General features: G+C 38.0%; 1 long non-coding RNA gene across 9 annotated transcripts in view; it reads left to right on the top strand.

The window, feature by feature from the left end:
• LOC110255688 (uncharacterized) overlaps positions 1-26510 on the top strand; it is an 81108-nt gene that overhangs the window by 27439 nt on the left and 27159 nt on the right. For 3 of the 9 annotated variants that reach the window (XR_014822740.1, XR_014822728.1, XR_014822726.1), the window contains exons 3-4: positions 574-691; positions 4146-4270. The exons of 3 other annotated variants lie outside the window; for them this stretch is intronic. This is a non-coding gene — a long non-coding RNA (uncharacterized LOC110255688). Of the gene's footprint in view, positions 1-573; positions 692-4145; positions 4287-26510 lie in introns of those variants that run through there. 3 more of the 9 variants (XR_014822727.1, XR_014822736.1, XR_002336343.2) reach the window with 2 other exon arrangements.

Here is a 26510-nt window from a genome sequence, read left to right as displayed (position 1 = left end):
CCGTGAGCTGTGGTGTAGGTCGCAGACGCAGCTCAGATCCCGCGTTGCTGTGCCTCTGGCGTAGGCCGGCGGCTACAGCTCTGATTTGACCCCTAGCCTGGGAGCGTTGCTGTGCCTCTGGCGTAGGCCGGCGGCTACAGCTCTGATTTGACCCCTAGCCTGGGAACCTCCATATGCCGGGGGAGTGGCCCAAAGAAATGGCAAAAAGACAAAAAACAAACAAAAAAAAAACAACAAAAAAAACAAGTGGCTTGTCTTATAGGAAATCTTTTATTCTTCTTAATTACCCCTGCCTCCTTGAAGTCAATCTTTAGGATATGCTAAATATTAAAAGGAAAGAATTTCTCTCCAAAGAATATCTGTTGGCAACCTTGCCTGTTGTCTCTTTCATCAGTGCATTGCTGAACTTTCAGTGAGTTAAGGGATAAAGAGGTGAAGATGGATTGGATTAGACAGAATTGTTCCAATTAATCACTCTGAATTTAGAGCCAAGAGACATTACGTTATGCTCTAGGTTTGGCCATTTACATTCTCTGTGACCTTGGGCAAGCCATTTTACAGCTTGAGTTTCAGTCTTTTCAGGAGAGAAATGGAGCCATGGAACAAAATGATCTCTAAGTTTACTTCTGGATTTAAAAACTTTGTATCTGAAGTTGTTTCAAGTGAACTCAAAAAAGAAAAAAAAAAAAAGGTAAGATTTTTTAGCTGCTGGTTTTTAAACTGGCCACTCATCAAAATCACTTAGAGCTTTTTAAAAATGGGAGTTTGATGGAAATGCTATAAAATTGGGTTGTGATGATCGTTATACAACTATGAATGTAAAAAAATTCATTAAAAAATAAAAAAATAAAAATGTAGATCTTCTAACCTGTTCTAGTCATTGGCAGATGCAGACATGGAAACTATTTCCATCAAATTCTCCAGGTAATGTCTATCCATTAGATAAACTTGGGAATCACTAAACCATGCCACAAGGCGGCGCCTTGGAGACACTGATTTCCATCTCAATGATTTAAAACCATTTTGAATATTAGAAAAAAAATAAAATTGATTTGCCATTTCCTTTTAAACTTTTTAAAAAAAATTTGTTGGAATAGAGTTGACTTACAGAGTTCCATATCTTATTTTACTTCATGTAATTTGAAATGAATTTGTGGTTAAAACATCTCTTACTTTTCATTATTTTGGGTTTATTATTCTTCTTTATGAGCTAAACCTATATTAATATAATATGTATATAATTTCCAGCATTAAAGACATAATTAATGTAATTTTTAGCATTCAAAGCTAAGGTTAGAGATTTAGGGAGTGGCAAGCTATCTTCTGATGTGAATGAAGGATATATGTTCCAAATTTCTAAGAATCCATTGATCCATGACTCTCACATTTCTCTTGCTCTTTTCTTTTCTCATTCTCTCTCTCTCTTTTTTCTTGCAGCATAGCTGATTTACAATATTGTGTTACTTTCAAGTGTACAGCAGAATGATTCAGTTATATGTATTTTTTCAGATTGTTTTCCTTTATAGGTTATTATAAGATAATGAATAGCATTCCCTATGTTATACAATAAATCCTTGTTGCTTATCTATTTTGTGTATAGCAGTTTGTATCTGTTAATCCCATACTGCTAATTTGTGCCTCTCCCCCTTTTCCATTTTGGTAACCTTAAGCTTGTTTTCTGTCGGTGCCTTTGTTTTGGTTTTGTATATAGATTCATTTGTATTTTTTTTATTTTTATTTTTGTACCTATTGTTATTGCTTTGTAGTGTTGCACCTGTGGCATATGGAAGTTCCAAGGCTAGGGGTCAAATTGGAGCTGCAGCTGCTGGCCTATACCACAGCCACAGCAATGCCAGATTTGAGCCAGATGTGCAATCTACCCCACAGCTCACAGCAATTCTGGATCCTTAACCCACTGAGCAAGGCCAGGGAACAAACCTGTGTCCTCACTGATACTAGTCGGGTTCATATCTTGCTGATCCACAATGTAAACTCCTATATTATTTCTTAGATTCCACATTAAAGTGATATCATATATTTATCTTTCTCTGACGTACTTCACTTAGTATGATATTTTCTAGGTCCATCCATGTTGCTGCAAATGGGAATACTTCATTTTTCATGGCTGGATGATATTCTATGTATATCATTGGCATGCCACATCTTTGTAAGCCAATCATCTGTTTATAGGGATTTGTATTGTTTTCTTGTCTTAACTATTGTAAGTAGTCCTACTGTGATTATCGAGGTGCATGGATCTTTTCAAATTAGAGTTTTTGTCTTTCCTTGATGTATGATTAGGAGTGGGATTGCTGGTCATATGGTAGTTCTATTTTTAGTTTTTTAAGGAACTTCCATACTATTCTCCATAGTTGTACAAATTTACATTCCCACCAACAATGTAGGAGAGTTCTCTTTCTCCATACTCTCTACAGCATTTATCATCTGTAGACTTTTTGATGATGGCCATTCTGACCAGTGTGAGGTGATACCTCATAGTTGTTTTGACTGGCATTTCTCTAATAATTAGGAATGTTGAACATCTTTTCATGTGCCTCTTGACCATCTATATGTCTTATTTGGAGAAATGTCTTTTTAGGTCTTCTGATCATTTTCTGATTGGGTTGTTTTTTTGCTATTGAGTTGTATGAACTATTTTTATATTTTGGAAATTAACCCCTTATTGGTTATATCATTTGCATGTATTTTCTCCCATTCCATGTGTTGTCTTTTCATTTTGTTGATGGTTTCCTTTGCTGTCCAAAAGCTTTTAAATTTGATTAGGACCCATTTGTTTATTTTTACTTTTATTTCTTCTGCCTTAGGAGGCTGATCTAAGAAAATATTACTAGATTTATGTCCTAAAATATTTTGCCCATCTTCTCTTCTGAGAGTTTTATGGTGTCATGTCTTATATTTAGGGCTTTCAGTTATTTCGTGTTTATTTTTGTATATGGTATGAAGCAGTGTTCTAATTTTGTTGATTTATGTGAGGCTGTCCAGCTTTCCCAATAGCACTTGAGATTATCTTTTCTCCATTGTATATTCTTGCATCCTTTGTCTTAATCGACTGTAGGATTGTAGGTTTATTTCTGGGCTCTCTATTTTCTTCCATTGATCCATATATTTGTTTTGGTGCCAGTACTACTCTGTTTTGAATACTGCAGCTTTGTAATATAGTCTGAAGTCTGGAAGGGTTATGCCTCAAGTTTTTTTTCGTCATGATTACTTTGGCAATTTGGGGTCTCTAATGGTTTCATATAAATTTTAGGATTATTTGTTTTAGTTCTGTGAAAAATGTTCTGGGTAGTTTGATAGGGATCACATTTTATCTGTAGATTGTTTTGGCTAATATGTTCATTTAAACATTATTATTTCTTCCAGTCTAAGAGCCCAGGATATCTTTCCATTTCTTTGCATCAATTTCCTTTATCAATGTTTTGTAGTTTTCAGTGTATGTCTTTTACCTCTTTGGTTAAGTTTATTCCTAGAGATTTTTTTACATGATTTTAGGTAGGACTATTTTAAACTTTGTCTTTGAGATATTTCATTATTAGTGTAAAGAAATGTAACAGATTTCTGTTTATTAATCTTGTATCTTGCTACCTTACTGAATTCATTTATTAGTCTAATAGTTTTTGTGTGGAAACTTTAGGGTTTTCTATAGAGGCTATCATGTCGTCTGCATAATGACAATTTTACCTCTTCCCTTCCAATTAGGATAACTTCTATTTCTTTTTCTCACATGCTATGATTAGGAATTCCAATACCATGTCGAATAGAACTGATAAGAGTGGGCATCCTTATTCCAAAATTTATTGGCAAAGCTTTCATCTTTTCACTGTTGAGTATTATATTGGTTGTGGGTTTGTCTAAATGTCTCTTTTCCTTTTCTTGGAAGTTTCCAGAATGAATAGGTTTTGCTTACTCTCTCCAAAACTGACTCCAGCATCTTTCCCCTCTAAATGTCTTTTTTTCTCATCTATAAAATAAAGTTAATAAGATAACTAACCTCATAAAGTTGTGAAGATTAAATAAATTAATATATCTAAAGTGTTTAGAACACTTCCTAGCATGTAATTAGCATACAGAACATATAAGTTATTTATACGTTTTGCTGTTATCATTACTGTCTCTCTTGGCAGGGCCTTGACCACTCAGTTACCCAGTCCCAAAACCTGAGTTCTACTCTTCTTCGTCCTTCAGAGAGAGATAAAATGATAAAACAAATACTACAAAATGTTAATGGGTGAACCTGAATAAATAATATGTAAGTTTTCTGTCTACTTATTTATTTATTTATTTATTTATTTATATTTATTTATTTATTTTTTGCTATTTCTTGGGCCGCTCCCACGGCATATGGAAGTTCCCAGGCTAGGGGTCGAATCGGAGCTGTAGCTGCCAGCCTACACCAGAGCCACAGCAACGCAGGATCTGAGCAGCGTCTGCGACCTACACCACAGCTCATGGCAACGCCGGATCGTTAACCCACTGAGCAAGGGCAGGGATCGAACCCGCAACCTCATGGTTCCTAGTAGGATTTGTTAACCACTGCGCCACGACAGGAACTCCCTCTGTGTACTTTTTTAAATTGTTGCAACTTTTCTATAAATTTGAAATAATTTTCAAAACAAAGTTAACCAAATAAAACAAAAACTTTGCTGGCTTCCTCATATCAATATCCAAAGCCCTAAACTACTTCTTCAGACTTATCTACTGTTTTTCCCTCTTAGTGTTTAAGCTTCAGCCATAATACATGATTTTGTTCATTACTTTTATAGTTGCTGTTGTTTAATTTGGAATGCTATGGTCTTCACCTACTTTTTACCTGGAAAACTCCTATTTATACTTCAACAGCCAGTATATAATCCCTCCTGTATGATGGTTACATTATTTAAGAGACTCCCCTGGCCTGACTGTGTTTCTCTCTCTCTCTTTATTTTTTCCTCCTTTTTTGTCTGTCCCACAGCACATGGAATTCCTGGGCTAGGAATCAGATCTGAGCCGCAGGTGGGACCTATGCTACAGCTGTGGCAATGCTGGATCCTTAAACCAGTGTGTCAGGCCCGGGATCAAATCTGCATCCCAGGAGTTCCTGTTGTGGCTCAGTGGTTAATGAATCTGACTAGCATCCATGAGGACGCAGGTTCAATCCCTGGCCTTGCTCAGTGGGTTAAGGATCTGGTGTTGCTGTGAGCAATGGTGTAGGTTGCAGACATGGCTCAGATCTGGCTTGGCTGTGGCTGTGGCATAGGCAGGCAGCTACAGCTCCAGTTTGACCCCTAGCCTGGGAACTTCCATATGCCATGGGTGCAGGACCTAACTAAAAGAAAAAACAAAAATCTGCATCTCAGCGCATCACAGCCACTGCCTATCCTATTGCACCACCAAGGGAACTCCTGACTGTGTTTCTCATTTTGACCCCTGTGCCCTTTTCTCCTGTAATTAGTCTGTTTCCTCTATTAAACTCAGAGTTCTTGGAGAACAGAGTCTCCCATGTCTTATTCATTTTTGTACCCCAGAGTCTGAAATCCTGATTTCTGTCCTCTTGTGCTCAGAGATACATTTTTGTTGGCCAGGCCAAGCTGGTTCCTCACTTTTTGCCTTTTGAAGTGGCCGTAATGACTCTCAATATGCTGCTGCTTCCTGTTGTTTCTAGCTGAAACTTGGCTCCTGGCTGCTCTCTTTTTTCTTTTCCTCCACGAAGAGGAAGTGATCCTTTACTGATGAGCTGAAATCTAGTGGTCATCAGTGTTACTTATAGAGTTCTCCCCACGCCAGTGACCTCTTTCCCTACTCTAATTCTGTGTTTTAGAGCCAGTCACTTTACCTCTTGGAAGTCTGTTTCCCCATCTATAAAAGGATACACTTTAGTCCAGCCTCCCTTATAGGAGACTTAAGTAGAGAAAGAAAAATAATTTTCCCTCTAGCCTGGGTTCTTGGCTGAGGCCTCTGAAGGGGAGCAGAATATGCCACCCCAAAACATACTTCTTTGGCATAAGGATTATCTTCAGAATGTTATTTTTAAGAAAGAGCAGACCCAGGAGAAGCTCAAAAACTAAATGGAAGGTACCTTTTTACATGTATAAAGGAAATCTTCATTTTTAAGTCTGTCTCCCTCTCTTTACAGGAAAGAGAATGATGAGACTTTAATCTCTAGAAACTCTTTATGAATGCAGAAAGTTTGACTTAAATCTACATAATAAATATACCCTTGTTTACTCCGCTTTTCCTGATTACCTCCCTTAACTGGCTTCCCCAACCTCACAACATCTTTCTTTTGTGTTAAACTGAAGACGGTTTTTAAGAGGGGGTATCAGCCCAGGACCTAGAAGGATAGAAGGAAAATTATTTTCCCTCCCCTATAACTTTCTGTAATAAAAGACAGATTAACAAGAGAAAAAAAAAAAGATTAATAACATGTATAGTTCCTGTACATGGGAAAGACCCAAGAAAATTGATTAACTGCTCAAAATGGCCCAAGCTACCACCTTAAATACCATCTTCAACTAGTGACAAAAGAAAGGTGTTTGAGGTGGGGGTGGGGGAACCTGTAATGGAAAGGTATCAGGAAAAGCACTGTAAAAAGGAGTAAGGTTGTGATGCAGATTTAAATGGAATCTTTTCTCTTGGTAAAGAGTTTCTAGAGATTAGGAGTCTCATCCTTCTCTTCCTGGTAACAGAGAGGGAAAAATTCTTACAAACAGAGATCTCCCTAGACATGTAAATTTCCCTCACAAAAGAGCAACTTTTACTCTGTTTTTAGAGCTTCTCCCATGTTTGCCACATCTCAAAAATAATCAGCCCAAGATAATCCTTATACCAAAGAGGCATATTTTGGGGTGGCAAATTCTGCTCCCTTTCAGTTACGTGTTATTTTCATTGTATTTGCTTAGGTTTCCTGTTAAAATAGGTCATTTTATTTAGTCCTTCAGGCTTATTTGTCAAAATTTATCAAATGTTCATAGAAACTAATACGTTATTTCTTGAGCATATATGAGTCAAAGACCAGTGTTCCCTTCTGGTGAATATGTGTTCCTGTCAATTTTAATATTTTCATTGTACGGAGATTTTAGGGTAGGGCAAGCTTAGCACAGTTTATAACAATAAATGACTCTTCTACATGTTCTGTTTTCATTGCTCATTTTTACTGTCATTTAAGGCAGTATGTTTTGTGGCTAAAAAAATGAAGGGATCCCTTAAAGAAGAAAAATCTCAGCATTGGCAGTAAAACACATTCACTTTGAAATACCCTTGTGGGGACTAAGCAATTTCTACATTGATAAAATAGATCACATGCTTAAAATTTGCCTATTGGGAGTATAGGGAGTGTGATTCTGGAATGAATGCCTTGTCTTTCTTATTCAACACTCTATTCTGGTGCCTAAGACAGTGCCTGAGCTTAATAGGAGCTCAACAAATACTTGATGAATGATAAATGAAGAGGTCAATAAGCCTGTTTGGAAAAATGTCAGAACTTTAACAGCCTTAATATATTGAAGCAAATGAAAAAGAAAACTCTGAGGAGACAGGTTCTTTCAGGTCCAAAATTTGCCATTAGGAAACCAATTGGCACTTTTGGTTTATCTATATTGAAGATGATCAGCTGCACCTGTCCAGGTGTTTTCAAGATGGATACTCTCCAAATGTTTCTGGAATTGAAGGCGGTAACAGTATTTTTTGGTCCCTTTGTGTTCCTGCTGTTTGTTGCACACTGTAGTTTTTTAAGCCAGGGTTTTCTGGAGTAGTTTTATTGTAATAAAAGGCTAAGTTACTGACTGCTGTTCCCTTCTCATCGGCTTTCTATCAACATTGTACCTGTTAGTGATGGGAAATAATTCTGCTGACATTAGTACACATTGAGTAACCCAACACTATGTTAATTAATTTTCATATTTTCTAAGTTTATTCATATTTTAAATGATTTGCAGTTATTTTCTTAAAAATATATTTTATTTTCTTTTTGAGTTCCTGTTTATCTGCTTGTCTTGGGTTTTCTGAAGATTTTTTCTCTCTTTGCTGCTCTTCCAAACTAGAGAATTGACACATGACAATGATGGGGCAGTGGGGGAGAGACTACTCTATAAATAATCACAATGTAATGTACATTCAGCATGAACTGAAATGGGGAAAAGGCTGCAAATAGGATCGATTCCTCTGGGCTTACATTGGATTAGCTATAACACCGATTCTGTTGTGGATTGAAGTCATTTTCTACTTTGGCACTACTAAGTCCATGGGGAATGGTGGAGTCATGATATAGCAGCAGGATTCTGGGAGCAGGCCAGAATCTACATCTGCTCTGAACTGTAAGTGGACTGGATAAATGCTTTGAAAAAATGCCAGAGGAGGGAAGTGAAGGAAAACACAAAATCTTTACACTCAAAAGGCCATGGAAAATGACTCGATCAATGGCAAGGGGATTGGATTTAGAGGAAAGTTTTTATAGAAATAAAAGGTATACAATTCTTTCTATGTTTTTATCTACTAAGTTCCTCTCTCTTTTTCATAATACATAATATTATGTATTACGATATAAGAATCATAATACATAATACAAGAAAATCTTATTAGGAAGGACTAAAGCATCACTTACTGTACTTGGGAGAGTCTTAGTGATTGAAGAAGGACCTCTTTTCTCCAAATGTGTGACTATACCATCTGGTAGGAATTCTTTATTTTTATATTTTATTTTTTGCATTAAGAAATAATTTCTCTACTGTATAGCACAGGAAACTATATACAGTTTCAATCAGTGTCACACACTTAAACAACATCATACACCACATTAACAAAAGTAAAAAACCACATGATTATCTCAATAGATGCAGAAAAAGCATTTGACAAAATCCAACATCCACTTATGATAAAAACTATTACCAAAGTGAGTACAGAGGGAACATATCTTAATAATAAAAGCCATTTATGACAAACCCACAGCCAATATAATAACGGAGAAAAGCTGAAGGTCTTCTCACTAAAATCTGGAACAAGACAAGGATGCTCACTCTCACCACTTTTATTCAACATACTATTGGAAGTCCTTGCCACAGCAATCGAACAAACAAAAGAAACAAAATGTATCCAAATTTGAAGAGAAGAGGTAAAATTTTCACTCTATCCAGATGACATGATACTATATATAGAAAACCTGGAGTTCCCATTGTGGCGCTGTGGAAACAAATCCGGCTAGTAACCAGGAGGTTACGGGTTTGATCCCTGGCCTCACTCAGTGAGTTGGGGATCCGGCCTTGCCTTGAGCTGTGGTGTAGGTCGCATAAGAGGCTCGGATTCTCTGTGGCTGTGGCTGTGACTTAAGCCAGCAGCTATAGTTCTGTTTGACCCCTAGCCTGGAATCTCCATATCCTGCAGGTGTGGCCCTAAAAAAAAAAAAAAAGAAACAAACAAACAAAACAAAATAAAATAACCTTAAGGATTCCACACAAAACTGCTTTAACTGTTCAATGAATTCAGCAAATAGCAGGATACAAGATTAACATTCAGAAATCGGTTGCACTTCTGTATGCCAACAGTGAAATATTAGAAAATAAATATAAAAAAAAAAACCTTTTAAAATCGTACCCCCAAAATTAAAATTTAGAACTAAATGTGACCAAGGAAGTGAAAGATTTATATGCTGAGAACTATTAAACATTAATCAAGGACATTTAAGAAGATTCAAAGAAATGGAGAGGTATTCTATGCTCCTGGATTGGAAGAATTAGTATCATTAAAATGGCCATACTACCTAAAGCAATCTACAGATTTAATGCAATCCCTATCAGATTACCCATGATATTTTTCATAGAACTACAACACACAATCCAAAAATTTATATGGAACCATAAAAGACCCAGAATTGCCAAAGCAATCCTGAGAACAAAAACCAAGCAAGAAGCATAACTCTCTCAGACTTCAGATGATATTACAAAGCTATCGTAATCAAGACAGTGTGGTACTGGTACAAAAACAGACATCCAGACAAATGAAACAGAATAGAGAGCCCAGAGATAAACCCAGACACTATGGTCAATTAATCTTAGACAAAGGAGGCAAGTATAAATATAAAATGGAAAAAAAGACAGTCTTCAGCCACCAGGGCTGGGAAAACTGGACAGCTGCCTGTAAATCAATGAAATTAGAACACACCCTCACACCATGCACAAAAATAAACTCAAAATGCTTAAAGACTTAAACATAAGACACCATAAAACTCCTACAAGAAAACACAGGCAAATCATTCTCTGACATCAGCTGTACAAATGTTTTCTTAAGTCAGTCTCCCAAGGCAATAGAAATAAAAATAAAAATAGGGAGTTCCCGTCATGGCGCAGTAGTTAACGAATCCGACTAGGAACCATGAGGTTGCGGGTTTGGTCCCTGCCCTTGCTCAGTGGGTTAACGATCCAGATCCAGCGTTGCGGTGAGCTGTGGTGTAGGTTGCAGACGCGGCTCGGATCCCGCGTTGCTGTGGCTCTGGCATAGGCCAGTGGCTACAGCTCTGATTAGACCCCTAGCCTGGGAACCTCCATATGCCGCAGGAGCGGCCCAAAGAAATAGCAAAAAAAAAAAAAAAAAAAAGAAAAAAAACTGGAAAGAAAACCTACGGAATGGGAGAATATAGTTGTAAATGGTGCAACCAACAAGGGTTTAATCTCCAAAATATACATACAACTCAACAGTAAAAAAAAAAACAAACAATCCAATTGAAAAATGGGTGGAAAGGAGTTCCCGTTGTGGCACAGTGGTTAACGAATCCGACTAGGAACCATGAGGTTGCGGGTTCGGTCCCTGCCCTTGCTCAGTGGGTTAACGATCCAGCGTTGCTGTGAGCTGTGGTGTAGGTTGCAGACGCGGCTCGGATCCCGCGTTGCTGTGGCTCTGGCGTAGGCCGGTGGCTACAGCTCCGATTCGACCCCTAGCCTGGGAATTTCCATATGCCGCGGGAGTGGCCCAAAGAAATAGCAAAAAAAAAAAAAAAAAAAAAAAAAATGGGCGGAAGACCTAAATAGACATTTCTCTAGGAAGACATACAGATGACAAATAGGCACATGAAAAAATGCTCAACGTTACTAATTATTAGAGAAATGCAAATCAAAGCTACGATGAAGTACCAACTCATACCGGTCACACTGGCCATCATTAATAAGACTACATGCTTATTAATGATGGAGAAATGCTGGAGAGAGTATGGAGAAAGGGAACCATCCTATACTGTTGGTGGGAATGTAACTTGATACAACCACTATGGAAAATGATGTGGAGATAACCTCAGAAAAGTAAATATAAAACTACCATATGACCCAGCATTCCCACACCTGGGCATATATCCAGATAAAACTTTCATTCAAAAGGATAGTTGCACCCCTATATTCGTTGCAGCACCATTCACAATAGCAAAGACATGGAAATGATCTAAATGTTCATTGACAGAGGAATGGATTAAGAAGATATGGTACATATATGCAATGGAGTACTACTCAGCCATAAAAAGAACAAGCTAATGCCATTTGCAGTAACACGGATGGAACTAGAGATTGTCATTCTAATTTAAGTAAGTCAGAAAAAGACAGATACAATAAAATATCACTTATATGTGGAATCTAAAATATGGCACAAATGAAGCTATAGAATAGAAACAATCACAAACATGGATAGCATGCTTGTGGTTGCCAATGGGGAGGGAAAGAGGGAGGGAGTGATGTGGACTGGGAGTTTGAGGTTAATAGATGCAAACTGTTACTTTTTGAATGGATAGACAATGAGGTCCTGCTGTATAGCATAGCAAACTATGTCCAATCCCTTGTGATATAACATGATGAAAGATAATATGAGAAAGAGAATGTGTATAGATGTATGATCACTTTGAAGTACAGCAGAAATTGACGGAATGGTGTAAATCAACTATAATAAAATTTTTTTTTAAAATACTAGTAAGCTTTCTCTCTATTCTCTATTAGTTCTATTTCCTTTTATCTTACTGCCCTGCAGACAGTGTTAAATATCCAGAGCCTTGATTTCCAGAGAAGGTGTTTTTTTCTGATTGGAGAAACAAACTTGGCTTGTCTAAACTTAAGGTTATTTTTTCTAACTAGCTAAAAGTGGCTAGAAAAAACCAAGAGAGAAAACAGACTGCATGGCATATATACACAGAGAGGGTAATTCTCAGTCTACTTTGACAAGGCCCAGTTGAGCTTTTTAGCCCAAATGCCAGATTCTTTTCTGAAAGACTTTCAGAAATGGTGGTCAAATCTCAATAAGTGGCAAATAGAAGATTCAAAATAATAGAAATCATAGAAATAATTTTCACTGATTTAGGAAAAAATGTCCTCATTAATTCCTGGGACATATAAAGAGAATAAAATAGCTCTTAAGCGTCCCAGGGCCATACTCAACCTCTTTGAGTCACTGTAAAATGAGAGAATGGAAATGAAACTGGTAATTTCTCAGGCCCATTTTAATCTAAAACCTTAAGATTTTGTGCTTTGTTGAAAATGACATTAAAATTATTTTATGCTTTATGTATGAACGCAAATACGATTTACCTACTTGGCATGCTTGAAGTCATTTTCTCCGTATAATTGCCCTAGGATGCAGGTACTATTATTATTACTATAGATGAGGCAACTGAAGCTGAGAGAATTTAAGTAATTTTTCCAAGATTATCCAATCAGCAAAGGGTGAAGCTCAGATTTTTTTTTTCTTTTTGTCTTTTGAGGGCCGCACCCGTGGCATATGGAGATTCCCAGGCTAGGGGTCTAATAAGAGCTACATCTGCCAGCCTACACCACATCCAAGCAACGCCAGATCCGAACCATGTCTTCGACCTACACCACAGCTCACCGCAGCGCTGGATCCTTAACCCACTGAGCGAGGCAAGGGATCGAACCCGAAACCTCATGGTTCTTAGTCGGATTCATTTCCGCTGAGCCATGATGGGATTTCCTGAAGCTCAGATTTAATGTGAAATCTGATTCTATATCATGCTTTTTTAACCCACACCTATATTGACTCCCAGTAGTAAACACATTACTCATTGATAATGGGATAAGAAGCTATATTGGCAACAAAAAATTCAATCCTGATGAAAAACATTCTCTTAAATAAATGGTATAGTGAAAGATTATACATATGGGAACTGGGAAAATTGTCAGTGCTTTGGACTGTCTGTCTTAAGGGTAGGTAAAATGTTTTTTATCTCGGTTCCTCATCAGATATAATAGGCATTGAGTAAATTTTTATTGAAATGAAATGTATATTGTGTAACCTCAGTATAGATCATTATAAAGGTTTTGGAGGCTAGAACCAACTTTATAGTTCATTTAGTTTGTCTGCCCCCCAGCCCACTGTTTTCTAAAGAAGGAATTGAAATTCAAAGAGGGAAATAAGGAAGACATAATTGGTACTCAGGACTTCTAGTTCAGAATCCAGAACTCTTTTCACTTTGCTGTCATACTGAATCCTTTGCTTCCTAACAGTGTATTCTCAGGGTTCATCACCATCTCCTTACCAGTTGAGATGCACAGGTCTCCAGTTTATGGCCTGTACTTTTTTTTTTTTTTTTTTTTTTTGGTCTTTTTTGGTTTTTCTAGGGCCGCTCCCTCGGCATATGGAGGTTCCCAGGCTAGGGGTCGACTCAGAGCTGTACCCGCTGGCCTATGCCAGAGCCACAGCAACGCGGGATCCGAGCTGAGTCTGTGACCTACACCACAGGTCACGGCAACGCCGGATCGTTAACCCACTGAGCAAGGCCAGGGATCGAACCCACAACCTCATGGTTCCTAGTCGGATTTGTTAACCACTGCGCCACGATGGGAACTCCAATACTTTTTTTTTTTTTTTTTTTTTTTAACTGTTTATCCTTGAAAAAAGCTGAGGACATTGCAGGAAATGCCAGCTGGTATGGAACAATACTCCCTTGAGAGAGGACTGATTTTGCTTGGTTTTGGGGAACTTGCTTGCCTTTTTTCAGTTGTGTCCGAACCAATATGGTTGGACTTACAAGAGCCAAGATGTTTCACCATCTGCCTGTTAGTGGAGGAATTGGCCTTTCTGCTCCTCTAACAAGGTTTTGGAAGACCAGGTGGCTCAGGGCCAGTCCACTGAGGCGCTCCTCCTTGGTGTCAAGCTCTGTGGTGAGCTCCAGAGCCAAGGGTAACAAATGGCTTGCATAAATGTGCAATAGCAAGTGTGATCTGAACACAATTGCACACTGTTGCAAACTTTCACCTAAATACATGTTGTTACAACGTTGGGACAGTCAACTGAGAAAAGCCCTGGCTTTTAAAGAAAAGAAAAAATTTTTTTTTTCTTAATAATGAAAGTACTACATGCGTATTATAGAAAATTAAGAAACTACAGACAAATACAAAGAATAAATAGCAAGTATTAGATTACCATTCTGGGAGAATCATCAGGAAGTTTTTGTTAATATACATCCTTTACAGATTTTTAAAACATATATATATGTTTCAATCATATATCTATATATGATTCACCATGTATATATGTATTCTTTTTTCTTAAAATACATCATAAACATTTTTGGAGGCTATTAAATCTTTTTTTTTCCTCAATGAATTTATTACATTTATAGTTGTACAATGATCATCACAATCCAATTTTATAGGATTTCCATCCCATACCCCCAGCGCATCCCCCCACCCCCCAAACTGTCTCCTTGGGAAACCATAAGTTTTTCAATATCTGTGAGTCAGTATCTGTTCTGCAAAGAAGTTCATTGTGTCCTTTTTTCAGACTCCACATGTCAGTGAAAGCATTTGATGTTGCTGTCTCATCATTGTGTGACTGACCGCACTTAGCATGATAGAAATGATCCATCCATGGTGCTGCAAATGCCATTATTTCTTTCCTGTTAATGGCTGAGTAATATTCCATTGTATGTACCACATCTTCTTGATTCACTCCTCTCTTGATGGACATTTAGGTTGCTTCCATGTCTTGGCTATTGAAAATAGTGCTGCAATGAACACTGGAGTACATATGTCTTTTCAAGTCATGGTTTTCTCTGGATAGATGCCTAGGAGTGGGATTGCTGGATCAAATGGTAGTTCTATGTTTAGTTTTCTGAGGTATCTCCATACTGTTTTCCATAGTGGTTGCATTAATTTACAATCCCACCAACAGTATACTAGGGTTCCTTTTTCACCACACCCTCTCCAGCACTTACTGTTTGTAGACTTTTGGATGATGGCCATTCTGGCTGATGTAAGGTGGTACCTCATGGTGGTTTTGATTTGCATCTCTCTAATAATGAGTGATGTTGAACATCTTTTCATGTGTTTTTTGGCCATCTGTATGTCTTCTTTGGAGAAGTGTCTGTTTAGATCTTCTGCCCATTTTTTGATGAGGTTGTTTGTTTTTTTGGTATTGAGCAGTAGGAGATGTTTTTAAATTTTGGAGATTAGTCCCTTGTCAGTCGATTCATTTGCAAAGATTTTCTCCCATTCTGTGGGTTGTCTTCTCGTTTTGTTTAGGGTTTCCTTTGCTGTGCAGAAACTTTGAAGTTTGATTAGGTCCCATTTGTATATTTTTGTTTTTATTGTCAATACTCTAAGAGGTGGATCTGAGAAGAAGTTGCTGTCATTTATGTCAGAGAGTGTTTGGCGTATGTTTTCTTTAAGAGTTTTATAGTGTCTGGTCTTATATCTAGGTCTTTAATCCATTTGGAGTTTATTTTTGTGTATGGTGTTAGGGAGTGTTCTAATTTCATTCTTTTCCATGTGGCTGTCCAGTTTTCCCAGCACCACTTATTGAACAAGCTGTCCTTTCTCCATTGTATATTTTTGCCTCCCTTGTCATAGATTAGTTGTCTGTAGGTGTGTGTGTTTAATTCTGGGCTTTCTATCCTGTTCCACTGATCTATGTGTCTGTCTTTGTGCCAGTACCATACAGTTTTTTTTTTTTTTTTTCAGAAGCAAAGGGTTTTATTATTATTCATTCTGCAGTAAGCAGAATGAGCATTCTTCTTCTTTTTTTTTTTATAATTTTTTTATTTTCCCACTGTACAGCAAGGGGGTCAGGTTATCCTTACATGTGTACATTACAATTACATTTTTTCCCCCACCCTTTCTTCTGTTGCAACATGAGTATCTAGACATAGTTCTCAATGCTATTCAGCAGGATCTCCTTGTAAATCTATTCTAAGTTGTGTCTGATAAGCCCAAGCTCCCGATCCCTCCCACTCCCTCCCCCTCCCATCAGGCAGCCACAGTCTCTTCTCCAAGTCCATGATTTTCTTTTCTGAGGAGATGTTCATTTGTGCTGGATATTAGATTCCAGTTATAAGTGATATCATACGGTATTTGTCTTTGTCTTTCTGGCTCATTTCACTCAGTATGAGATTCTCTAGTTCCATCCATGTTGCTGCAAATGGCATGATGTCATCCTTTTTTTATGGCTGAGTAGTATTCCATTGTGTATATATACCACATCTTCTGAATCCACTCATCTGTCGATGGACATCTGGGTTGTTTCCATGTCCTGGCTATTGTGAATAGTGCTGCAATGAACATGCGGGTGCATGTGTCTCTTTTAAGTAGAGCTTTGTCTGGATAGATGCCCAAGAGTGGGATTGTGGTGTCATATGGAAGTTCTATGTATAGATTTCTAAGGTATCTCTAAACTGTTCTCCATAGTGGCTGTACCAGTTTACATTCCCACCAGCAGTGCAGGAGGGTTCCCTTTTCTCCACAGCCCCTCCAGCACTTGTTATTTGTGGATTTATTAATGATGGCCATTCTGACTGGTGTGAGGTGATATCTCATGGTAGTTTTGATTTGCATTTCTCTTATAATCAGCGATGTTGAGCATTTTTTCATGTGTTTGTTGGCCATCTGTATATCTTCTTTGGAGAAATGTCTATTCAGGTCTTTTGCCCATTTTTCCATTGATTGATTGGTTTTTTTTGCTGTTGGGTTGTATAAGTTGTTTATATATTCTAGAGATTAAGCCCTTGTCCATTGCATTATTTGAAACTATTTTCTCCCATTCTGTAAGTTGTCTTTTTGTTTTCTTTTGGGTTTCCTTTGCTGTGCAAAAGCTTTTCAGTTTGATGAGGTCCCATGGGTTTATTTTTGCTCTAATTTCTATTGCTTTGGGAGACTGACCTGAGAAAATATTCATGATGTTGATGTCAGAGAGTGTTTTGCCTATGTTTTCTTCTAGGAGTTTGATGGTGTCTTGTCTTATGTTTAAGTATTTCAGCCATTTGGAGTTTATTTTCGTGCATGGTGTGAGGGTGTGTTCTAGTTTCATTGCTTTGCATGCAGCTGTCCAAGTTTCCCAGCAATGCTTGCTGAATACACTTTCTTTTTCCCATTTTATGTTCTTGCCTCCCTTGTCAAAGATTAATTGACCATAGGTGTCAGGGTTTATTTCCGGATTCTCTTTTCTGTTCCATTGGTCTGTCTGTCTGTTTTGATACCGGTACCACACTGTTTTGATGACTGTGGCTTTGTAGTATTTCTTGAAGTCAGGGAGAGTTATGCCCCCTGCTTGGTTTTTGTTTCTCAGGATTGCTTTGGCGATTCTGGGTCTTTTGTTGTTCCATATAAATGTTTGGATTGTTTGTTCTAGTTCTGTGAAAGATATCATGGGTAATTTGATAGGGATTGCATTGAATCTGTAGATTGCTTTGGGTAGTATGGCCATTTTTACAATATTGATTTTTCCAATCCAGGAACATGGAATATCTTTCCATTTCTTTACATCTTCTTTGATTTCTTTGATTAAGGTTTTATAGTTCTCGGCATATAGGTCCTTTACCTCCTTGGTCAGGTGTATTCCGAGGTATTTGATTTTGTGAGGTGCCATTTTAAAAGGTATCGTATTTTTGTATTCCTTTTCTAATGTTTCATTGCTGGTATACAGAAATGCAACTGACTTCTGAATGTTAATCTTATATCCTGCTACTTTGCTGAATTTATTAATCAGTTCAAGGAGTTTTGGGGTTGAGTCCTTAGGGTTTTCTAGGTATAGTATCATGTCATCTGCATACAGTGACAGTTTTATTTCTTCTCTTCCTATATGGATGCCTTTTATTTCTTTCGTTTGTCTAATTGCTGTGGCTAGGACTTCCAAAACTATGTTGAAGAGCAGTGGTGAGAGTGGGCATCCCTGTCTTGTTCCAGATTAGAGTGAGAAGGCTTTCAGTTTTTCCCCATTGAGTATTATATTGGCTGTGGGTTTATCCTAAATGGCTTTGATGATGTTCAGGAATGTTCCCTGTATACCCACTTTGGCGAGGGTCTTGATCATGAATGGATGTTGGACTTTGTCAAAAGCTTTTTCTGTGTCTATTGAGATGATCATATGATTTTTGACCCTTTTTTTGTTAATGTGGTGTATGATGCTGATTGATTTGCGTATGTTGAACCATCCTTGTGAACCTGGGATGAACCCAACCTGGTCATGGTGTATAATTTTTTTGGTATGTTGTTGGATTCGGTTGGCTAAGATTTTGTTGAGAATTTTTGCGTCTATATTCATCAAAGATATTGGGCGATAGTTTTCTTTTTTGGTGGTATCTCTGTCTGGTTTTGGAATGAGGGTGATGGTGGCATCATAGAATGTCTTTGGGAGTATTCCTTCTTCTTCAACCTTTTGAAAGAGTTTAAGGAGGATGGGCACCAATTCCTCTTTATATGTTTGATAAAATTCGCCTGTGAAGCCATCTGGTCCTGGACTTTTATTTGTAGGGAGTGATTTTATGACCTCTTCAATTTCATTTCTAGTGATCGGTCTGTTCAGTTGGTCTGTTTCTACTTGATTCAGTTTTGGCAGGCTGTAAGATTCTAGAAAATCATACGGTTTTGATGACTCTTGCTTTGTAGTATAGTGTGAAGTCCGGGAGCCTGATTCCTCCAGCTCCATTTTTCTTTTCCAGGATGTCTTTGGCTATTCTGGCTCTTTTGTGCTTCCAAACAAATTTAAAAATATTTTGTTTGAGTTCTGTGCAAAATGTCCTTGGTACTTTGATAGGGATTGATTGAATCTGTAGATTACCTTGGGTAGTAAAGTCATTTTGATAATATTGACTCTTCCAATCCAAGAGCATGGTATGTCTCTCCATCTTTTTGTGTCATCTTTGATTTCTTTCATCAGTGTCTTATAGTTTTAAGAGTACAGGTCTTTTGTCTCTTTAGGTAGGTTTACTCCTAGGTATTTTATGCTTTTGGATGCGATGGTAAACAGGATTGCTTCCCTAATTTCTCTTTCTGATCTTTCATTGTTAGTGTATAGAAATGCTGTCGATTTCTGTGTATTAATTTTGTATCCTGTGACTACGCCAAATTCCTTGATGAGCTCTAACAGTTTTCTGGTAGAGTCTTTAGGATTCTCTAGGTATCATATCATGTCATCTGCAAATTGGAGGCTATTAAATCTTATTTAACACTCTTTTTAGCAGCTGCATAGTATTCCATCCTATGCTTATAACCCTATTGCTGAGTATTTAAGTGCTCTTTAGCTGTCTGTTTTTTTAAAGTAATGCAGTGATAAATCTTTTTGCTTAATTCTCATTGGCTTCAAAAGCAAAGTCTTAAAAGTATAGTCATTGAATCATAGCATGACTGGTTTCTAGTTTCATAGCTTTGATATCTACTACCAAATTGCTTTCCATCAAGGTTATGCCAATTTACATTCTCACCTATAGTGTGTTAGTAAATTTCTCAGTGTCCCAACTAACATGAGGGAGTTAGCTTGTATAATCTTTGCCAATGTGATACATGAAAAATGTAAGTATTCCTTGTGACCACCACATGTTGCCTAAATTTTAACCAAGCTAAGGTTACAAAAATTCGTACATAGTCATGTTTGTCCCCAGATAAAGACAATCATAACGAGCCAATTTTGCATATATAATTTTTTCTTGTTAATTGTACAAAAGCCATAATGCCATCCCAGACTCAGTTTTTTCAGCTTGCATGCAGATAATTCTCATCCTGGAGCAGATAAGCCTTTATATTGTGTTTGTTTATTTGTTCTTCGTTGAAGAAAAACATTCATCCTGCCTTTTGCAGTTATGATAAGGAATATTTCCAACAATTGTTTATTTCATGGGTATTATTTAGTTCTAAGAAAGATGATTTTATTTAAGTGTTAAGATTTTTTTCTTATGTGTTATGGATGATCTCATTATAATGCAAATGATGTAGCTAAACTCTTAGCCCAAGGAAGTGTGGTGTGATGGACAAGGAGGTTGGGAGTAAGGAGTCTGAGTTCTGATCTCAGCTCTGTGACCAATGAAGGAATTTGGATAATCTAGTATATTCTGAGTCTCAGGTTCTGATCTATAAAATATTGGATTTGAAGTTGCTGATTTCCTTAAGGTCAAGGAGTTTCTGATTCTATTTGTGATTTTTTCTTTTTTTCCTTTGGTCTTTTTAGGGCCGACCCGAGGCATATGGAGGTTCCCAGGCTAGGGGTTGAATCGAAGCTGTAGCTGCTGGCCAATGTATGTCACAGCTACAGCAACGTGAAATCCAAGCTGCATCTGTGACTTACACCTAAGATCACAGCAAAGCCAGATCCTTAACCCACTGAATGAGGCCAGGGATCAAACCTGTGTGCTCACGGATACTAGTCAGATTTGTTTCCACTGAGACAATATGGGAACTCTCCTATTTGTGATTTTGATAAGGCAGTTTAGCCAGGTAATGTCAAATTTGGCTGATGTCAAATCTAGCAAAAGTAAACATCATTTTGTGAAGTATCTCTTTACATTAGTAGTTTCTTTCCCTTTTCTTTTTGGCCGTGTGATAGTCCTATCACTTCTTACGTTGTATAGATAGAAATACAACAATAGAAATACAAGTCTTTCCCCTTCCTTCACTTTCCAAGGAATATCTTTTGCTGAGAGAGGAAATGAAAAAGATGCAACATTGAGGAAACCTGAATTATTCTGCAGAAGCAAGGGCAAGAAACTACCTAGGGAAAGAAAAGCATAAAGAGCAAGAGAATTGAGAAGGAGGGCTGGAGTGGTGGGTGTTTTAAGGAGAATGGCTGAGGAAGTTAGAGCAGCTGACATTATGGAAAAGGAAAGGAAAGGTGGGAGTTTGCTGAGGAAGATGTTTATAAAGGTTTTGTCTGTATTGTGCAATGAGACCTAGAGTTAAGATCTATATAACTCTTTGTTGCTCTTTGGAGCAGGATTTGTCTTTCTTTTAGACATAACAGTGTGATGAACTTGGATATGATGTGGTCCTCTTATTTTCAGATTAGACTTGTGAGCTACAGAGAGCTACTTCAACTGTAGCCATCACTCATAAAATAATGTTATGAATAAACAGAACAACAGATCACTATGTGCCAGCCCTTTCACATATATTTTGTCTAATATTTTGAATAATTCAGCAATGTGGATTTTGTCCCTCCATATAAAATTCTGCCTCTGGAAAGCTGGGCATTCTTTTAATTTTCTTTTTCCTTTTTTTTGGGGGGGACAAACCTGTAGCATATGAAATTTCTGGGCTAGGGGTCCAGTTGGAGCTGCAGCTACAAGCCTTTACCACAGCTCTAGCAACACCAGATTTACCGGTGCAGCAGCTTATGGCAGTGCCAGATCCTTAACCCACTAAGGGAGGCCAGGGATTGAACCCACATCCTCACTGAGACAATGTTGCACTCTTAACCCACTGAGCCACAGTAGGAACTCTCAAGCTGAGCATTTTTAAGAGAGGCATTGCATGCATATTTTTAAGAGAGTCTCATAGAAATATTGACTCAAATATGTCCAAGTTTGCAAGTTTCTACAGTAACCTCTGCCATTGCTGTCTGTTCTTTGTTAGATTAAAAACTATGTAAATCTGAATTATATTAATATTCCATTGTTAATGTTAATTGGAGTTATATCTTTAAACATACCATGCATAAAAGTATGAATGTATTGTTAATGAATTTAAATATTTAAATGATAAAAATATGAATTTTAATGATTATAATAGCAAAGTGAAAGAAATGTGAGCCCTTATACTGAGCATGCATTATAACAGTCAGGGCAAAGCTTCTAAATGTATACAGAATTTGGTTTCCTCTCTTTGCTTATAGGAAGTTACTCAGGAATTGATATAGCTGAAAATAGAACCAAGTCTCTTGACCCCCAGGCCTTATCTGATTTTTATTGCATGAACTGACTCAAACACACAAAAAAGCACATCCTCAAGTCTCACTCATTGTCCATTTTGACAGCAGCCTCTAAAAACAAATCATTCAATTATAATTATACTCTGTTCCGGCAAAGATAAGGCTGAGCTCAAGCTCCTCTGGGTTTTGAAATAATCAGGGCCATTATAAAAGATCTTGAAGTTCTGGAGTTCCCGTTGTGGTGCAGTGGTTAACGAATCCAACTAGGAACCATGAGGTTGCAGGTTCGATCCCTGGTGTTGCTAGTGGGTTAAGGGGGTTAAGGATCTGGCGGGTTAAGGATCCGGCGTTGCAGTGAGCTGTGGTGTAGGTTGCAAACGCTCCTCGGATCTCTCATTGCTGTGGCTCTGGCGTAGGCCGGTGGCTACCGGCCCGATTAGACCCCTAGCCTGGGAAACTCCATATGCTGCGGAAGCGGCCCTAGAAAAGGCAAAAAGACCAAAAAAATAAAAAATAAAAAATCTTGAAGGTCCATATATATGCTGTAGCAACCATTGTCCCAGCTCCCATCTCTAGTTATACTCACACTGGCTGGGTTATTACTTCAAAGAGAAAGAAACCGAGAACAAGAAAAGAGGTACTGGAGTTCCTGTCATGACCCAGCAGTAATGAACCCAGCTAGGACCACAGGGAGGAAGATTCAGTCCCTGACCCTGCTGAGTGGGTTAAGGATAGAGCGTTGCCATGAGCTGTGGTGTAGGTCGAAGACACGGCTCAGATCCTGTGTTGCTGTGGCTGTGGCATAGGCCAGCAGCTGTAGCTCTGATTGGACCCCTAGCCTGGGAGCTTCTATATGCCGCAGGTGCAGCCCTAAAAGACGACCAAAAAAAAAAAAAAAAGAGAGCGATATGTGCTTAGTAAACCTTTAGTTCTCTTTGCCTAGTAGGCAATGGTGCCCTCTCCTGGCAGAGCAGGGTGTTTCCAGAAAGGAGAATCTGACATCCTAAGGAGAATTTGACATTCTGAGCTTTGAGTTAAAGGTAGAAAACAATATACTTATATTTTCAATTTAAGATGCAAATTGCAGGAGTGCCCTGGTGGCTCAAGGTATTAAGGATCCAGCTTTGCCACTGCTTTGGTGCAGTTCGAGCCATGGCTCAGGAACTTGTGCATGTTGTAGGAGCAGCCAAAAATAAGTAAATAAATAAATATTTCTTAAAAACAAATTCTATAACAATATAAAATAGTTTACACTAATTTCTTTTATATATACGTTATCATATTATCCTTTTAGACATTATAAAATATATAAAAGAATAAAGTTAATAATTTATGAAGTTTAAAGATAATTAGAAAATTTTCTTCAAAAGAACTTCCTTAGTGTGCTGTTGGTATAAAGCTCATTACAGCTGAACTATTTATATTAAGGGAATGATTCTAAGGCATTAAATTAAAATAAAAGCACATTTCTTAAAAAAGATGCTGAAGAAGAAGGTGCACCAAAAATACACACTCTATGTTCTTTTCAAAAGGACATAAGCTGTGGAGTTCCCCTCTTGGAGCAGTGGAAATGAATCCAACTAGGAACCATGAAGTTGTGTGTTCGATTCCTGGCTTCACTCAGTGGGTTAAGGATCTGGTGTTGCTGTGAGCTATGGTTTATGTAAGTCGCAGATGTGGCTCAGATCCGATGTTCCTGTAGTTGTGGCACAGGCCGGCAGCTGTAGCTCTGATGGGACCCCTAGCCTGGGAACCTCCATATACCTCAGGTGCAGCCCTAAAAAGCAAAAGCAAAAAAAAAAAAAAAAAAAAAAAAGGACATAAGCTGTACTTTTAGCGCAGTCTTCTCTTCAGATTTCCTTTACCCACAACATACAGCAGGACTTTTGATGACTAGATGCTGCTGTAGGAAGATGACTTGTGTACAGAAAATTTTGTGTATAATGCAGAGAAAATATAAAGATATCATTCCAAAATTAAGGTGTGCAGTGACCTGAAATATTTGGAGTGACTTTATATAATTTAAAAATATACATCTACATATCTTATGCCACTGGAGTTATATCTTGAATGGTACTTGATGTACAGAATTTCCACCTCTAAAGTGACTTTTAAAATTTACTACCCAGGCAGATATTTCACTTCTGTACTATTTTATTTTATTTTATTTTATTTTTTTATTTCTGTACTACTTTATAGGCTGATTCATATAATTATGTTTATTTATAAATGATATTTATTATACTAAACATATGATCAGTTATGAGAGCTAACTCCTAAGCCCTACTTTATAGGCTGATTCATATAATTATGTTTATTTATAAATGATATTTATTATACTAAACATATGATCAGTTATGAGAGCTAACTCCTAAGCCCTAAGTGTAAAACAGTTACATTCTAAATACTGAGTGTTTAACATATAGATATTGGACTTTAAAAAATATCCATCTTAAAAATCCCCTACGTGGAGTTCCCGTCGTGGCTCAGTGGTTAATGAATCCAACCAGGAACCATGGAGTTGCGGGTTCGATCCCTGGCCTTGCTCAGTGGGTTAAGGATCTGGCGTTGCTGTGAGCTGTGGTGTAGGTTGCAGACACAGCTCAGATCCCGAATTGCTGTGGTTCTGGCCTAGGCTGGTGGCTACAGCTCTGATTGGACCCATAGCCTTGGAACTTCCATATGCCATGGGAGGGGCCCAAGAAATGGCGAAAAGACAAAAAAAAAAAAAAAAAAAAGACGAAAATCCCCTATGTTTTATCATATTGCATAGCTAAAATTCATCTACTTTTTATTAAAAATTTCTGCTTATTCAAGCAGAATTTTGCTCCAATCCCATTCAAATTCTTTCTATCATACTGCATAGTAGATCTATAAGTTTATTGTGTATATGCATTAAACCTTTAAGCATTTCACAGTTTTAACTCTTAGTTCTAAAATAGCATCATTATGATATACAAAAATAGTTCAGGGATACTGCTGGAAAGATGAAACCATCCTCCTGAGCCTTCTCATTCCTCCATTGCCTTGTGCGGGATGAATCCTCTGTGTGTGTCTGTTAGGAGGATCATTACCTCCAAAATATAGATCTATCCCTCCAGCTGGTTTTATTTTCTTTTCAAATACATTGCATTCTGTTTGTTAATCTCTAGCATTCCCTCAAAAATGTGAACATTCTTAGGGTCTATGTCAATGTGTTTTATTTTATTTTGTTTGTTTGTTTTTGCTTTTTAGGGCCGCACCCACAGCACATGGAAGTTCCCAGGCTAGGGGTCTAATCAGAGCTGCAGCTGCTGGCCTACTCTACAACCACAGCAATGCCAGATCCAGTCCTCGTCTTCGACCTACACCACAGCTCCTGGCAACGCCAGATCCTTAACCCACTGAGGGAGGCCAGGGATCGAACCCACAACCTCATGGTTCCTAGTCGGATTCATTTCTGCTGTGCCACAACAGGAATTCCCTATGTCAGTGTGTTTTAAAAAGTTATTCCACATGTCAGAATGGTAGCTTTCAGAATGATGGGTGGGAAATCCTACATATTCATGCATGTTAGATAAAGTTACATATTTAAAAGAAAGGTCTACATTCTTGTGATCATCTATTAGTTTTTTTTTTTTATAAAATACTGTAGGCATTCAGACCAAGTTCCCATCATGGTTCAGTGGTAAACAAACCTGACTAGTATCACAGTCAGGCCTTGCTCAGTGGGTTAAGGATCTGGCGTTGCCAGGAGCTGTGGCGTAGGTTGCAGATGAGGCTTGGATCCAGCGTTGCTGTAGCTGTGGTGTAGGGCAGCAGCTACAGCTCCAGTTTTGACCTCTAGCCTGTGAAACTCCATATGCCACAGGTGCAGCCCTGAAAAAGACAAAATAAAAAAATAAATAAAATAAAATAAAATACTGTAGCCATTCAGAACAGGCCCCCAGTATGTGTCACCTTGGCATGTGGATTATTTTGAGCTAAAGGCAACGAAGGCTCTGTAATCTCAAGAGAAACTACTGTCCATCCCATAACCACCTAGATTAATTTAATTAGGGACTTTTCTCAGAAAATGAGCTATTACCAGAGAAAAAAAAAATTTTTTTTTTTTTTTTGGGTCTTTTTGTTGTTGTTGTTGCTATTTCTTGGGCCACTCCCACGGCATATGGAGGTTCCCAGGCTAGGAGTTGAATCGGAGCTGTAGCCACTGGCCTACACAAGAGCCATAGCAACGCGGGATCCGTGCCGCGTCTGCAACCTACACCACAGCTCACGGCAACGCCGGATCGTTAACCCACTGAGCAAGGGCAGGGACCGAACCCGCAACCTCATGGTTCCCAGTTGGATTCGTTAACCACTGCGCCACGACGGGAACTCCTGTTCTTCTTCTTACCCTGTGGATGATCCTCCTGTCCTTAGAA

This window comes from Sus scrofa, chromosome 1 (assembly GCF_054392235.1).
Source record: "Sus scrofa isolate SSC_HxYL_T2T_F1_AM1 chromosome 1, Sscrofa_HxYL_maternal_Yorkshire_Landrace_v2.0, whole genome shotgun sequence".
Taxonomy (NCBI): domain Eukaryota; kingdom Metazoa; phylum Chordata; class Mammalia; order Artiodactyla; family Suidae; genus Sus; species Sus scrofa.
Note: the sequence above shows the minus strand (reverse complement) of the source record. Positions and strands in the feature narration are given on the sequence as shown.